Raw genomic sequence first — 15,561 nt, forward strand, 5'->3', positions numbered from 1 at the left:
GGGAGCTTTAAAACATACTGGTACTCAGGTCCCACCCCCAGAGACACTGCTTCATTGGCCTGGGGAATAGGAATGTTAACACTCCCAGGGACTCTAATGGGTGGCAAAGTTTGAGAACCACGATTTAGAGGAGTGGTTCTCAAAGTGTGGTTCCCAGACCAGCGGCATCAGCATCACTTGGGAACTGAGAAATGCAAAGTCTCAAGCCCCACCCAGATGTGCTGAATCACAAACCAGGGATCTGGGATGATGCATGATGTTGAAACCCAGATGCCTCCCTGAGGTGAGCATCCTGCAGGGACCCAACAGGGCCTGGAAGACTTGCAGTATGGGAGAGCAAGGTAACTTGTCTAGTTGGATGGAGGCTCCTGTCAGCAGACTCCAGGTTAAATACAGGTGAGGTGTCACATGCCCCACCTACCCTCTAGCCAGGCTGAGGAGCCAGCACACCTGGGTTTCAGTGATGATTCTGTCAAATTCAAACAGTGCTCCATCCTCTGCACCACTCAGAGACTCAGTGTGTCACTGCTAGAAAATGGGTTACCTCTTCTATTTTCTCCAATGCCCACGTTTTCATCCTAGAAATGGAGCTCCATAGAAATTAAAACTGGAAAATGTAATCATCCACCTGCCTCTTCCTCCAGACCCATGGACCATGGTTGCATTCTTTTTATCTTTTGTTCCACACTTTGTTCCTCCTGGACAAGGGAACATCCTGTGTCTCTGGGCCCAAATATATCCCATGCTGCTCCCAGGATATCTCAAAATGGGTTTCCTCTTCACCTGTTGATTGAGGGACCCCAGCGGTCCCTTCTGGTAATGGTCCCTCAGTCCCGGTCTCTCCAGATTTCTGTTTGACTTCCTTCTCCCCTCTCTCCAATCCTCACAAGGCAAAGACACTTGTACTCTCATCACCTCCATCACCACCCCAGAGCACCCAGAACAAAATTGAGCTTGAACTTTATCCATTTCTTGAAGGTACAAACAATGAAATCTTTTCATATACACCCTGAGTCTTTTTCCTACATGCCATGTGGCTGAGTCTAGAAGCTTCACCTTCTCCAGAGTAAAACACACAGTCGATTCTTATCTTTCCCATGATGCCATGGATACCCAAGGACCTACAAGGATCACCATGAAAACCACCAAAGATGGATCACCATGGATCATAGGGATCACTATGGGTCCCAACAGATCACCAGTGCTGACCATAACTATAAGATTGATGGTGCAACCGTTTGTTTGTTTGTTTAGCTACGGGTAGGAAAACAAAGAGAAATTCTTGGTCTGGCACTACCCAGGGGGACACAGATATGGGGAATTTCCAAGACTTGCCTTCAGGAAGTCCCCACCTCCCTCCTTCCTGAGATGAGCAGGAAGTCCTCTGCTACTAGAGATGGTCAGGACACAGCCTGAGATTGTGAGGAGAGGTGGGCAGAGCATCCTAGGTGATGGTGAAGATTCCTGATTCAGAAGGAGGTGGGGGGTGGTGAGACTGCTTGGGTAAGAGGAGAAATGGAATGGAGAAGATGAGGAGGGGAGGAATCCTGTGCTACCTAATCCATCACTTTCTATTCAGACAGTCAGGGCAAATGCAAACTGTCTCCATGCAATTGTAAAATTAATCCATTTTCCATTCACTGTTGGCTCTTTGGTGCCTGGAGGTCTCCAGGGGCCCCAAGATTCACCTCCCTACCCAGGTTGTGAGTGTGAATCCTACCTACCCCTCCACCTCCAGGATACCCACAGGGACTGCCCCCACCTCAGCTCCCTCTCCTGGGATAGATAGAAAATGACATTTCTCCCTGCCCTCTCCACAATGTCAGGGTCTGACTGGGGTGGGGTCCAGTGTTTGCGTGTGTCCATCCCTGCCAGGGTCTGTCAGACAAGCAGAAGGGGCTTTGTTTATATCCTAGATGTCTGTCTCCCCCTCACCCAAAGCACTCCTCTCCAGAGCCTGTCACATGAGTGACCCCTCCCAAATCTAATTCTCTCTCTGCTCTGCTGAGGCTGGCCTGTCCTAAGAGGATTGGAGCATTTGCTAAATGGGACCAGGACAGGGTCAGAGAACCCGCTGTGGGGACACCCAGGGTCCAGGACGGCCACAAGGGGGCAGCAGAGGAAGCAGGAGACTGGAGACAGAGGGGCAGAGAGAAGGGGTGAAGGGTCTCCTCCAGTGTTGGATTTGTGGACGTCAAGGAGGGGACACATTCACTGGCTCCGCAGGAAACAGTGTTTACAAGATCACCATGAACTCTATTAATGTTCAAATTATCAAGCCCAAAACAATGTCCAGATAAGTTATCACAATTAAAAACTTGAGCTACGTCCCTGGATACAAAATAAATATATCAACTGAATCCTACATACAGGAGAAACAGATTTTTCTTAATTAAAGATACCATCTAAAATGTTAGACAATAATAAAGGTGAAGCTCTAGAAATAAACATGCAGAAAGACATGCAGACAACCTCTGTGATTAAATAGTAACACCTCCCAGAGTGTCTTTGTAAGCAACCACATGAAGAATAAGCAGGTAGTAGACTTAGATTGGAAAGCTCAGTGTTGTAAAGATGTCAATTAAGCCCAAACCACTTATGGATTTAATGCAATCCCAGTTGAATTCGCAACCAGGCTGGTCAAGACACTTTAGAAAGCTCTTGGTAGCTTCCGTGAAAGTGCAAACACTGCTAGACCAAGGGACCCACAGAAATGCCCACATGGGCCCTAAATTAGCATGTAGGGACATTCAGAGTAGCATGATGTGTGAGGGCCACACAGAGAACAAGCAAATGCCCCCCTCTGCAGGTTGTATAAATGAAGGTACATCCACGCTGCAGAAGAGCAACCAGGTGCAAAGATCAATCCGCCTCCATTTCCCACACCCACACCAGTGCCACATGCAGGCCGACGACTCCCTAGTCCCCTCTGGCCCCTCAGGATCAGCAGGACTTTTCGGGGAGAGAATCCTCTATAAATCCTGTAATCTCCCAGGGCCTGAGTCATTCTCATCAGCAGACTCATCCTTCTCTTGGTACACAGACGTGGAGGAGGAAGTTCCCCGGTGGGGTATTGGGTTGAGAGGAGTGGTGTGAAATCAGAGATTACAACCGGGTCTGGTGGGAAGCCCAAGGTGTGGGGGTCATGGGCCCAGGGCTGAGGCCAGGGCCCATGAAACTGGGACAATGTCCTGGGCCCATTCACAGAGGCCCACCAGGCCCGGCTGATGCTGAAGACCCTGGGTTCTGCTGCTGGGAAGATTCCCGTGGTGCTGGTGTAAACATGGGACCAGTTTAAACTGACCCCATTTTATCAAAAGAAGGTTAAAAGTTTTTTTACAGGATCAGCAATCCAAAAAAACTGCCAGTCATGTAACCGAAGAATGTGCAGAGGAGAAATCTTAACCTGAAATAATACCCAAAATCAAAGATTCTCCTCCCACGGAACCAAAGGACCAAGACTAGAACTTGAAAGCCTTACTCTCCTCAGAAACAAGGGGTTCATTATCTACACAACTTACCATAAACATTTAAAGCCCACCAGTCGAAACCCACCCTGCTAGACTTGCCATGTACCAGCCTGTTCTTCCTAACTTCTTAAATTTCACCCCAAATCCTGAATCAGGGAGACAAATTTGACAGCCTTGCCTCCTGTCTCCTTGCCTGTTGAGCTTGCAATAAAGCCTTTTTTTCCTCAAAGGCAGATACCATAATTATTGGCTTTTTATTTACATCAGGTAGCAAGCCCTTGCTCTGGTAAAAATTTCTGGTGACCATGTAGGGACCAAGGCCTTGTGACCACTTGCCTGGGATACTGCAGCCCCTGGTGGGGTGTGGGCCCTCCTCACCAACTCCAAGTGACCAGCTGGATTGACTCATCTAGAGGCTTAGCTGTCAGGTTCCTGCTCCCCTATAGTGGCGCTCTAGGCCCCTCAGTGCTTTTTTTAACTTGTACAAAAAGAAACTTCTTCTGAATTAAGACATCTCTGGACTCTGGGTGAGTAAGTTTAAGAAAAAAACTGTCCCTTACCTCATCTCTCTGGTTTGATCCCCTGGAAATATAACTTAGGGTTGTATGCTGGGGAATCCTGGGAGGCTAAGACCTGAACCAGGGGACTGAACCACCCAAGATAAAAAGAGGCAGGATTTATCTGTTCACTTGTGAATTACTCCTGATAATCTGGTTCTGTGTTACTCCTGGTATTCCGTTTCTGAATTACTCCTGGTATTCTGTTTCTGAGTCACTCCTGATAATCTGGCTAGCATTCTAATTTACGTTCTATGTAGAATGGTATTGTGTGATAATGTTTGTCTAAATTACATTGGCTGTTTGGGGACTGATTTTCTCAGTGACCATAACCAACTCCCTTTAGAAACTAACCTTATCAGAGTCTTATGACTCCAAAGAAAAAGGCACTTTTCTTTCTCTTCGCTCTGGACCTTTGGGCCATTTCCAGGTGACTGGAGATTTTATGGAGGTGTCAAGGAATCTGCCCATGATGTGCATTGGACTCATACAGACCCCCTCGTGAAGAACGTATCTTATTGGGCCTTCTTTGTTCGTGGTGAAGCAGTTGACAGTGGCGTCTCAGCTGGGGCTTACTTGTCTGAACATTATGGGTGTCAAAACACATAAGGGAGAAAGCTGATCTTTGGGTTATTCTTGGGGAGCTGTTCCCACAAGCGTAGACTATCAGACCCTAACCACTATCCCTTAGAAAGACCTTGATGCTGTGGCCACCTTGGAAAAAGCCTCCCAAAATGGAGATAACTGTGAGGGCCGCCCCAGTGGCCTAGCGGGTAAGTGCACGCACTCCAGTTTGGTGGCCCGGAGTTCGCAGGTTCGCAGGTTGTCAATCCATGCTGTGGCAGCATCCCATATAAAGTAGAGGAAGATGGGAACAGATGTTAGCTCAGGGCCAATCTTCCTAGGCAAAAAAGACGAGGATTGGCAACAGATGTTAGCTCAAGGCTGATCTTCCTCAAAAAAAAAAAGGGAAAGAAAAACAGCAAAATAAAAATGGAGATAGCTGAACAGCTGGCTATATAACTTGGGATAATTTAAAACTGCAGTGCCATTTGGGGCTCCTTTTGAGCTTCCAAAACTTGTTTTTAGAGCCAGAGAACACACAAAACTTTAATCTCTAAAGAGTCAAGTGCACCACCTTCTGGCACAATTGCTCAAAACCTAAAGATTCTGGAAATTGTAAATATTTACAAAGAACAGGTGAATGTTCCCAAGCTTGTTTTGTGCCCTGAGGGCTTGGGTTGACAATTGTCAGGTATGAGGTCCCAAAATATGGTCAGACAAAAATGCAGTTGCACCCATTTGTGGTCAGAGATGGTGGAACAGAAATGTGGGTTGCACTCCATTTGCAGTATAGGGTCCTACAAAACTGCTGTCAGCCTCAGGGGAATTGCATTGGCCATTAGAAGGAACATTCTGATTAGACAAGATCATTTAAGAAGTGCACTTAAAAGCAAAAACATCAAAATTCTTAAATAACCTTATTGAAAGTTTTGTTGCCAAAAGGTAATTAAAAATTAAGTTATAAAAGATACCTAAAAGAAAAGACTATTAGGTCATAGCTTTACAGACACCCCATGATGTACCTTCAAAGGAGGGCACAATATGAGTCCCTCCCAGAGTTAACGAGGTTCTGAGAGATTTTCCAAGAAACGGTGACATTAAAGATTAGTGGAGTTGTTCAATACTGCAAGATTTGGTTACCAGTCTCCCTGGCTGAAACCTGAAAAGACACTTGAAAAGATTTAGCAATGTATGATTAAAAATTGGACCACATTGGAAGCTGATATTCAAAGCCACTTAGGAATCTTTTAGACCTTCTTCCCTAAGTTAAAATAAAACTAAACACCCAGAGGGAAAGAAGCAAATTAGGGATGATGTAGTGGGACAGGTAGCTGAACATATAATGTCGTTTAAGTTGCAGCCCAATTTCTGAGGAACAAAGAGCAACTCTTTAACGTTAAAATCTTTGCAAAACTGGAAATGCAGCTCCACAGGCAGTTCAGATCCCAACCATTTCCTTTATCTCAAACAACTGGTAATCTCTCCATGAACTGGTATCTAGCCCATCACAAATTCCTAAGACTGAAGAAAAGAAAAAGGGAAAAAGGAAAGAAAAAAATGCCTGTAGAAGCATCCTTTCCCAAAATCTTGCTTAAGTGTCTTCTCCACTAGTGTTAGTAGAAAAAGCTTAAAACAAAATTATGATTCAATTATTCTTTCATAACTTGTGAGCTTTGTATTACTCTACTTGATTCATGGCAGTAACTTTAAAACAATAGCTGTGAAGTCTCTGTGTATGTTTTCAATATATATGTTTCATATGTGTGATATTTTTACCTCCAGATGGTATAATTTTCAAAACAGCTCTATTCAATTGTCTGAACATAAGTACTTATATAAATATAATAGAAAATAACACAAATGTTTTTCAACATAACACGATATAACATAATCCTTGGCAAATGAAAGCTTATTTAAGTTTGTTGGTTTGATGGAAATAAGAATGTGAGTTACCAACATTGGATATGATGCAGACATACAGCCTTTATTCTACTGGGGCTTGTTGGTCAAACAATCTCATGTGATCTCTGTCACAAAACTTCTTAGCAAAAAGCTTAGAATGATAGCTAGTTTTGCCTAATATCTCATGAAGAATTATAGGCCATTTAAATAATTATAAGGAAAAGGGAAACTAAATAGATGTGAAAAGATAAATGTTTTGGGTTAACTTTTTAACAGCATTTATGTGTTATGGTGCATGTACTTAAAATAACTTCAAAACCATTTGGTAACTTGAAACCTTAGATTTTTGCAAAATGATAATTTTTTAAAATTTTTTATTTATTGCAGTAACATTGGTTTATAACATTGTATAAATTTCAGGTGTACATCATTATACTTCTATTTCTGCATAGATTACTTCATGTTCAAAATCACTAACTATCAGGGAAATGCAAATCAAAACTACAATGAGATATCACCTCACGCCCGTCAGAATGGCTATAATTAACAAGACAGGAAACAACATGTGTTGGAGAGGATGTGGAGAGAAGGGAACTCGCATATACTGCTGGTGGGAATGAAAACTGGTGCAGCCACTATGGAAAACAGTATAGAGATACCTCAAAAAATCAAGGATAGAACTACCATATAATCCAGCTATTCCACTGCTGGGTATTTATCCAAAGAACTTGAAAACACCAATGCGTAACGATACATGCACTCCTGTGTTCATTGCAGCGTTATTCACAATAGCCAAGACTTGGAAGCAACCTAAGTGCCCATCAAGGGACCAATGGATAAAGAAGATGTGGTATATATACACAATGCAATACTACTCAGCCATAAGAAACGATGAAAATGATAAAATTTTTTGAGGATCTAGGTCATTTCCACATATGATAAGATATTAGACATTAATTACTAAACATATATTTATCTACCTTTGGTTTCCTATTACAGAGAAACCGGAAAAAACTTGGGTTTATTGATAAACATGTCTTCTGCCATGCTAAGAAATTTTCTATGAGAAAGCACATGTTTATAGACAGTATTTGTGGATCTTCCAATCCACAGGGTGATAATATATAAAAAATTAAGGAAAGTAAGATGTATGTTTTCAGTAAGGAAGTTTTAAGGAATGGAGATATTTTTGTTTGTTTTGTTAAGAAAGATGAATTTGTCCTCAAGTACTACAAGGGAAGAAAGAAGCCATGGGACAAATTCTGAATGTAAAAAGAAACTTATAGAAGGTTTGCAGAAGAGGAACCCTGAGAAAAGAGTTTTCTGCATGGTCAAGTTGTCCGAAATTAAAATTAATTTAATTAACTTAATGAGTTTTGATATCAAAAGTAAGCTGGTGCAAACTTAAAATTTGTTTTTTTCTCCCTCTTAAAAGGATACTTTTCATGAACTTTTAGTCTGCTTTTGATAAAGAGATTATAAAATGTTTTTCTCTACCTTTGAGTAAGTCTACATAAGAGGCAGAAATTCTATATTTTGTGAAAACACTTTCCTATGTGCAAAAAGGCTGAGGTCTCTGTATTAAGAGAACTAAGGATTTCTTAACTGTTTAATTGTCTATGTTTGCCATTAACATCTTCTCTTCTCACATTGGTTAAATGGATAACTAAGGTTGTTTCATAGGGACCTATGATCCTTTTGACATTTTTGACAAACTTACCCAGAATTCAAATCCTAAATAGTCTTTCTTTTGACCTAAAAGTAATTTTGAGAATTTCCAGTGGGTCCCTGGAAATTCTCAAAGGGTTTGTTCTTTCTTCCTATAAAGAGGAAGATACTAAACTAATTAGGTTTGCTTGGTATGTTAAACTACATGGGAAGCATTATCAAATAAATGATAATAAACCTTCTACAGGTTACATTGTGTGGGTAAATGTCATTAATCTAAGTGTTTTAAAAATTATATTACATTTCTTAAATTCTGATCTGTCCTGGTTATCAGTCATAATTCTAGTTATTATCTTAAAATGTTATATGTTGCAAATAACCAAATTTCTTTGTCAATTCCCATTATTAAGTCTTTTGTCATTTACAGATAGTATTGTTTTACTCCACTTTTGCAAATGTTTCATCTTCAGAGAGATTCATGGAAAGGACTTTGAAACTTGCTCTAGAATACAGGTTTCCAATAAACTTTTAGATCATAAAACTGAACTGGGTAAGAAATTACAGAACTCTAATGGAGAAACTGATGGCTTCATAAAACTGCTAAAAAAAGATCAAGATTAAATTTGGCTACATGGGACTGAATCAACTATTGAAGATGATTACAATTGTTATGACTTTTGCTTGAAATATTTCTGATTTTTTCTAGTGTTCTGTTTTTCCTGATTTAAGGAAACATGTTCTCTTCAGCTAACTAAGACTTACAGCAATTTGGTAAAATTATACCTTTGGGGACTTCAAGAAGAGAGGAATCACCCAAATCTTTAAGTATTACAGGAAGAGTCTAATAACAAGTCCTTGGCTTGGCTTTCCTGGCCTCCAGAGGCCTTAAAGTTCAATGTGAGATTCCTTATAAAAAGTTAAAGCAAAGCAGATTTAAAAGAACCTATACGACCAATTGTTATTTTTGCCGTACTTATGTAAATAATTGGGCTGAGTTTATTGAAATTAGACAGTTTGCAAACCAATTAGTCTTAATTTGGCTATCCGTGGTAAAACTGAGGGTGATGTTAGAGAAAAAGTATGTTTCGATTGAAACTATAGCACACATTTGTGGATATTAGATTCTAGTTCTGTTAATTGTCTTTGAGGTTTTGGTTTTCTATCTGTAAACTGGACTGGATCCTGAATTCTTTCAACCTTTTGAAATCTCCAAACTAACATTTTCAGTTTTGTTCCATCCTTTTCATTTGGAATCACGGAGAACTGAAATCGCCCTTTTTCCTGAAGCCCTGCAAACTGAAGCTGGACAATTTTATATAAACATAACAGAGACCACCACAATAGCCCATGTATAGACAATCTGCATGCCCGTTGCTGTGTAAGCCACTCAAAAGATACCTGAACAACAGATGACATCTTCAGACACAATTCAAATTGCAAAAGATGTTTCAATTCTGACATCTTGAAATTTCTTGTCTGGCCATCAGGAACTGGTTTATAATTTGCTCCGACCATTTAACCTTGTTTTTCTTTTTGCTTTTCTAGAAATGTTTCTTATTAAATACCTGATTACTTCCTTACACATATATGCCTAACTTTGGGAGCCCACCTGCATCCTTGCCTTCTGAAATGAATTTAACTAGACTGACCTATCATCAGGATTAAGAGACTGGTTCAATGAGATGAAACAACCTATGCCACTTGCCAGCAGGAAGAAGCTAGAGTAGTCATCACACTGTTTCCCTCAAGATTGAGGAATGAACAACAAAAAGGGGACATTTGTAGCTATAGATCAGTTTTGACTGCCACCGTCTTATCAACAGAATGTTAAAAGTTGTTTTTGAGGGGCAGCAAGCCAAAAAACTGCAAGTCATGTAGCCAGAGCGTGTGCAGAGAATATCTTGATCGGTAATAATACTCAGAAACAAAGGTTCTTCCCCCATGAGATGAAAAGACCTGGACACAACTGGAACTTGAAACCCAGACTCTCATAAGATGCAAGGGGTCCATTGTCTAAGAAGACCCAGTATTAAAACTCCATGGCACAGCTTACCATAAAAGTTTAAAGCCCTCCAGTCAAAACCTGCCCCACTAGCATTTCTGTGTACCCATCTGTTATCCCTAACCTCTTAAAGTTTGTCCCAAATCCTGAATCAGGAAGACAGATTTGAGGGCCTGGCCTACTGCCTCCTTGCCTGTTGACCTTGCAATAAAGCCTTTTATTTTCTCAAAAGCCAGTGTCATCATTATTGTCTTTTTATGTGCATCAGCTAGTAAGCCCTTGCTTATCAACACTGGGCAGACAGGAGCTACAGAAATTGGGCACTCAGGGAGCATGGGGCCTGCAGGTGCAGGAGCAGGGTTCCAGGGCCCATGGGCACACCTCTGGCTCCACAGTCTCACCACTTGAGCAGTCACTGCACTCTAGAGTCATTGCCTGGGGATCTTCAACCACTTCTCTCCAGGGGGACACAGGGAGGAAGACACAGAGGGGACAGGGAGTAGTTGTACAGTTTCAACATTGCTAATTTCAAATTTGGGTTTTAGATAAGTTATTAGATGGTCTTAATTTTAGCTGACTGACTCTCACAGGGAAATGGTAGAAACCTAGGTGTTTCTTTAAGTTCGCCTAGAATTAAGATTCCATACATTCAATGGCACTCTCTCTTTTGCTTCTTGTGTGAACACATGAAGCCAGGGCTTTTAGAGTCCTTGACTGGGAAATAGAAGAGTGGGGCCAATCAAATAACAATTGCTATTCTGATTTTCCATATGGTGGATATGAGAATTCTCTTAGCCCACTCCCTAAATCCTGAAAGCATTTACTAAATTATCCATATGTTACTGATTAAATGGCAAATGAGACCTGAATCCTGTGTTCCAGTTATAGTTTGATAGATTCAGCCACATATCTGTGTGAGTTTATAGGAGAAGAGATATTATTCTTTGTATATTACCTGAGAGCAAAGATATTTCCTATATAACCACAGTAAAATTATAAAACTCGTGGAATACAGCATTGATGCACTATTATCATCTAATCCAAATTGCTAGTTGAAAATGGTCAATTGTCCTAATAATCACAGCATTTTTTGTGGTACAAGTTGCACTCCAGAATTTGGTTTACAAGTTCCTTTAATCTGGAACATAGCCTCAACTTTTCTTTGTTTTTCATAACAATTTGATGACTTGAATAGTACCCGATAATTATTTTGTAGAATTTCCCTCAACTGGAGTTTATACAATGTGCACTCATGAATACATCCAGGTCCAGAGTTAACATTTTAAATATGTCCTCATAGAAAAGAGGGAGAGTAAATTTACAGTATAGAAACCTGAGAAATGTTCCCTCAGCCAGGTGATCAAAGTCGACATCAACAGTGATAGTCACGTGGACAGTAAGTTCCCCTGAAAGGTGATGATCATGGTGTTTTACCTCCGTGATCTTCCTCCCTAAAACCCAAAATCCCAGTCTAATCATGAGAAAAACAGGCAGCAAACCCCAATAGAGGGACCTCTCTAAAATACCTGACCAGGAAAAACTTGACTTGACTCAAAATGGTCAAGATCAGTAACAACAAGGAAAGTCTGAGAAACTTTCAAAGCCAAGAGGAGCCTAATGAGACATGATGACTCAATGTAATGTGGTGTCTGGATGGGATCGTGGAACAGAGGAAGGACATTAGAGAAAAACTAAGGAAATTTGAATAAAGTTTGGACTACGAGATCTCTCTCTGCTAACTTTGAATTTTCCTATACATCTAAACTGTTCTGAAAAATAAAGCTTATGGGAGAGTGACATGAGCAACATGGCAGAGGAAGCTGTTCCCTTTGTCTCTCCACCTCTGAATTACAACTAAATGGACATTCATTGACCAACAGAGCATACCCATACAGCACAGCAGGATGCCTGAGAGACCTATGCAGCTATACATCTGAAGGTGGATCGACTGGGTCCCTGGGAAGCAATGGAGATAGGTGAGTGCTCCCCTACCCATCCCCAGCAACAGACAGCCAGGTTTCAGGTCCTCTCACAGCAGCCAGCGCTACTCTAAGAGGAGGTAGGGACAGCCCAGGCTGAGTGAACACTATCCTGGCCTTTGGGAGAGCAAATTGTGCCACCATGACTCCGCCAGTGGGAATGCGGCCTGGCATGACTGAAAGAAGAGGTGGTGGCAGCTCTGCATGCACATGAATGCTTTCCTGGCCTGTAGAAGTGCACACCGTGTGGCTGTGGCCCCACCAGTGGGAACACACCCTGATGCCACTGTAAGAAGAGGCTGAAACAGCCTGACATGCATGCGAATGCTATCCAGGACTGTGGAAGTGCCCATCGTCCCTGCACCACTTCCAGCAAATGGGTTGAGATCAGAAATACAGCTCCTGATTCAACCCAGCAGTATATAATGATAAAAGGGACTTTCCACCAAGAGGAAATAACACTTATGAACATATATGCACCTAACATGGGGGCCCCAAAATATGTAAAGCAACTATTAACAGACCTGAAAAGTGAAATTGACAGCAACACAATAATAGTAGGGGACATCAACACCCCACTTACACTTACATCAATGGATAGATCATCCAGACAGAAAGTCATCAAGGAAACAGTCACCTTAAATGAAACACTAGACTCGAAGGACTTAATAGACATATATAGAACGTTTCATCCCAAGACAGCAGAATACACATTCATCTCAAGTGCACACGGAACATTCTCAAAAATAAACTATATGTTGGGAAACAAGGCAAGCCTCAATAAATTTAAGATGATTTAAATCATATCAATCATCTTTTTCAACCACAATGCTATGAAACTAGAAATCAACTAAAAGAAAAAATCTGGGAACGTCATGAATATGTGGAAACTGAACAACATGCAACTGAAGAACCATTGGATTATTTAAGAAATTAAAGGAGAAATAAAAAAATACCTGGAGACAAATGAAAATGAAAATACAGCATACCAACCCTTATGGGATACAGCAAAAGCAGTTGTAAGAGGGAAATTCATAGCAGTTCAGGCCCACCTTAACAAACAAGAAAAATATCAAATATGTAACCTTAAACTACTCCTAACAGAACCAGAAAAAGAACAAACAAAGCCCAAAGTTGGCAAGGAGGGAAATAATAAAAATTAGAGCAGAAATAATGAAATGGAGCCTACAAGAACAGCAGAAAGTATCAATGAAACTAAGAGCTGGCTCTTTGAGAAGATAAACAAAACTGACAAACCCTTAACCAGACTCACTAAGAAAAAAAGAGAGAAGGCGCAAATAAATAAAATAAGAAATGAAAGAGGAGAAATTACAATGGACACCACAGACATACAAAGGATTATAAGAAAATACAATGAAAAACTATATGACAACAAATTGGATAACCTAGAAGAAAGTGATAAATTATTAGACTCATGCAACCACCAAAAACTAAATCAAGATGAAATAGAGAATCTGAATAGACGAATCACAAGTACAGAGATTGAAAGATAACCAAAAACCTCTCAAAAAAAAAAAAAAAAGTTCAGGACCAGACAGCTTCTCTGGAGAGTTCTACCAAACATTCAAAGAAAATTTAATACTTATCCTACTCAAACTATTCCAAAAAATTGAACAGGATGGAATAATACCTTACTCATTCTATAAGGCAAGCATTACCCTGATACCAAAGACAGCACAAAGAAGGAAATTACAAGCCAATATCGTTGATGAACATAGATGTAAAAATCCTCAACAAAATATCGGCAAATCAAATACAGCAATACATTAAAAAGGATCATAGACCATGATTAAGTGGGATTTATACCAGGGATGGTTCAACAAGTGCAAATCAATCAATGTGATACAACACATAAATAAAATGAGGAATAAAAATCACATGATCATATCAAGAGACGCAGAGAAAGCGTTTGACAAGATGCAACACCATTTATAATAAAAACTCTCAGAAAAATGGGTATGGAAGGAAAGTACATCAACATAATAAAGGCCATATATGACAACCCCACAGCCAGCATCATGCTTAACAGGGAAAAACTGAAAGCCATCCCTCTGAGAACACGAACAGGAACAGTTATGCCCACTCTCACCACTCTTATTCCACACAGTACTGGAGGTTTTGGCCACGACAAGTAAGCAAGAAAAAGAAATAAAAGGAATCCAGATCAGAAAGGAAGAAGTGAAACTCTCGCTGTTTGCAGATGACATGATTCTGCATATAGAAAACCTGAAAGATTCCATCAGAAAACTATTAGAAATAATCAACAACTACAGCAAAGTTGCAGGGTACAAAATCAACTTACAAAAATCAGTTGCATTTCTATACACTAATAACGAACTAGCAGAAGGAGAAGTCAAGAACACAACCCCATTTACAATCACTACAAAAAGAATAAAATATCTAGGAATGCACTTAAGAAAGAGGTGAAAGACCTATGCACTGAAAACTATAGACATTACTGAAAGAAATTGAAGAAGTCAGAAAGAAATGGAAAGATATTCCATGCTCATGAGTTCGAAGATTAAACATAGTTAGAATGTCCATACTAACTAAAGCAATCTACAGACTCGATGCAATCCCAATCAGAATCTCAATGACGTTCTTCAAGGAAATAGAACAAGAATCCTAAAATTTATAGGGAACAACAAAAGACCCCAAATAGCCAAAGCAATCCTGAGAAAAAAGAACAGAGCTGGAGGTATCACAAGCCCTGACATCAAAATATTCTACAAAGCTATGGTAATCAAAACAGCATGGTACTGACACAAAAACAGACACACAGATCAATGGAACAGAACTGAAAGCCCAGAAATAAAACCACACATCTATAGTCAGTTAATATTCAACAAAGTATCCAAGAGCATACAATGGAGAAAGGAAAGTCTCTTCAACAAATGGTGTTGGGGAAACTGCACAGCCACACGCAAAAGAATGAGGTAGACTATTATCTTACACCATACACAAAAATTAATTGAAAATGGACTAATGACTTGAATGCAAGACCTTAAACCATAAAACTCCTAGAAGAAATATAAGTAGCACACTCCTTGACATCAGTCTCAGCAGCATCTTTTTGAATACCATGTCTATTCAGGCAGGGGAAACAAAAGAAGAAATAAACAAATGGGACTACATCAGACTAAAAAGCTTCTACAGGGCAAAGGAAACCAGGAACAAAATTAAAAGACAATGCACCAACTGGGAGAAAATTTTTGCAAATCATATATCCAACAAGGGGTTAATTTCCAAAATATAGAAAGAACTCATACAACTCAACAAGAAAAAACAAACAACCAGATCAAAAAATGGGCAGAAGGGGGCCAGCCAGGCAGTATAGTGGTTAAGTTTGGTGTGCTCTGCTTTGGCGCCCCAGTTCGCCGGCTCAGATCCTGGGCACG

Source organism: Ceratotherium simum, chromosome 33, assembly GCF_057802395.1.
Source record: "Ceratotherium simum simum isolate JZ-2026a chromosome 33, ASM5780239v1, whole genome shotgun sequence".
NCBI lineage: Eukaryota > Metazoa > Chordata > Mammalia > Perissodactyla > Rhinocerotidae > Ceratotherium > Ceratotherium simum.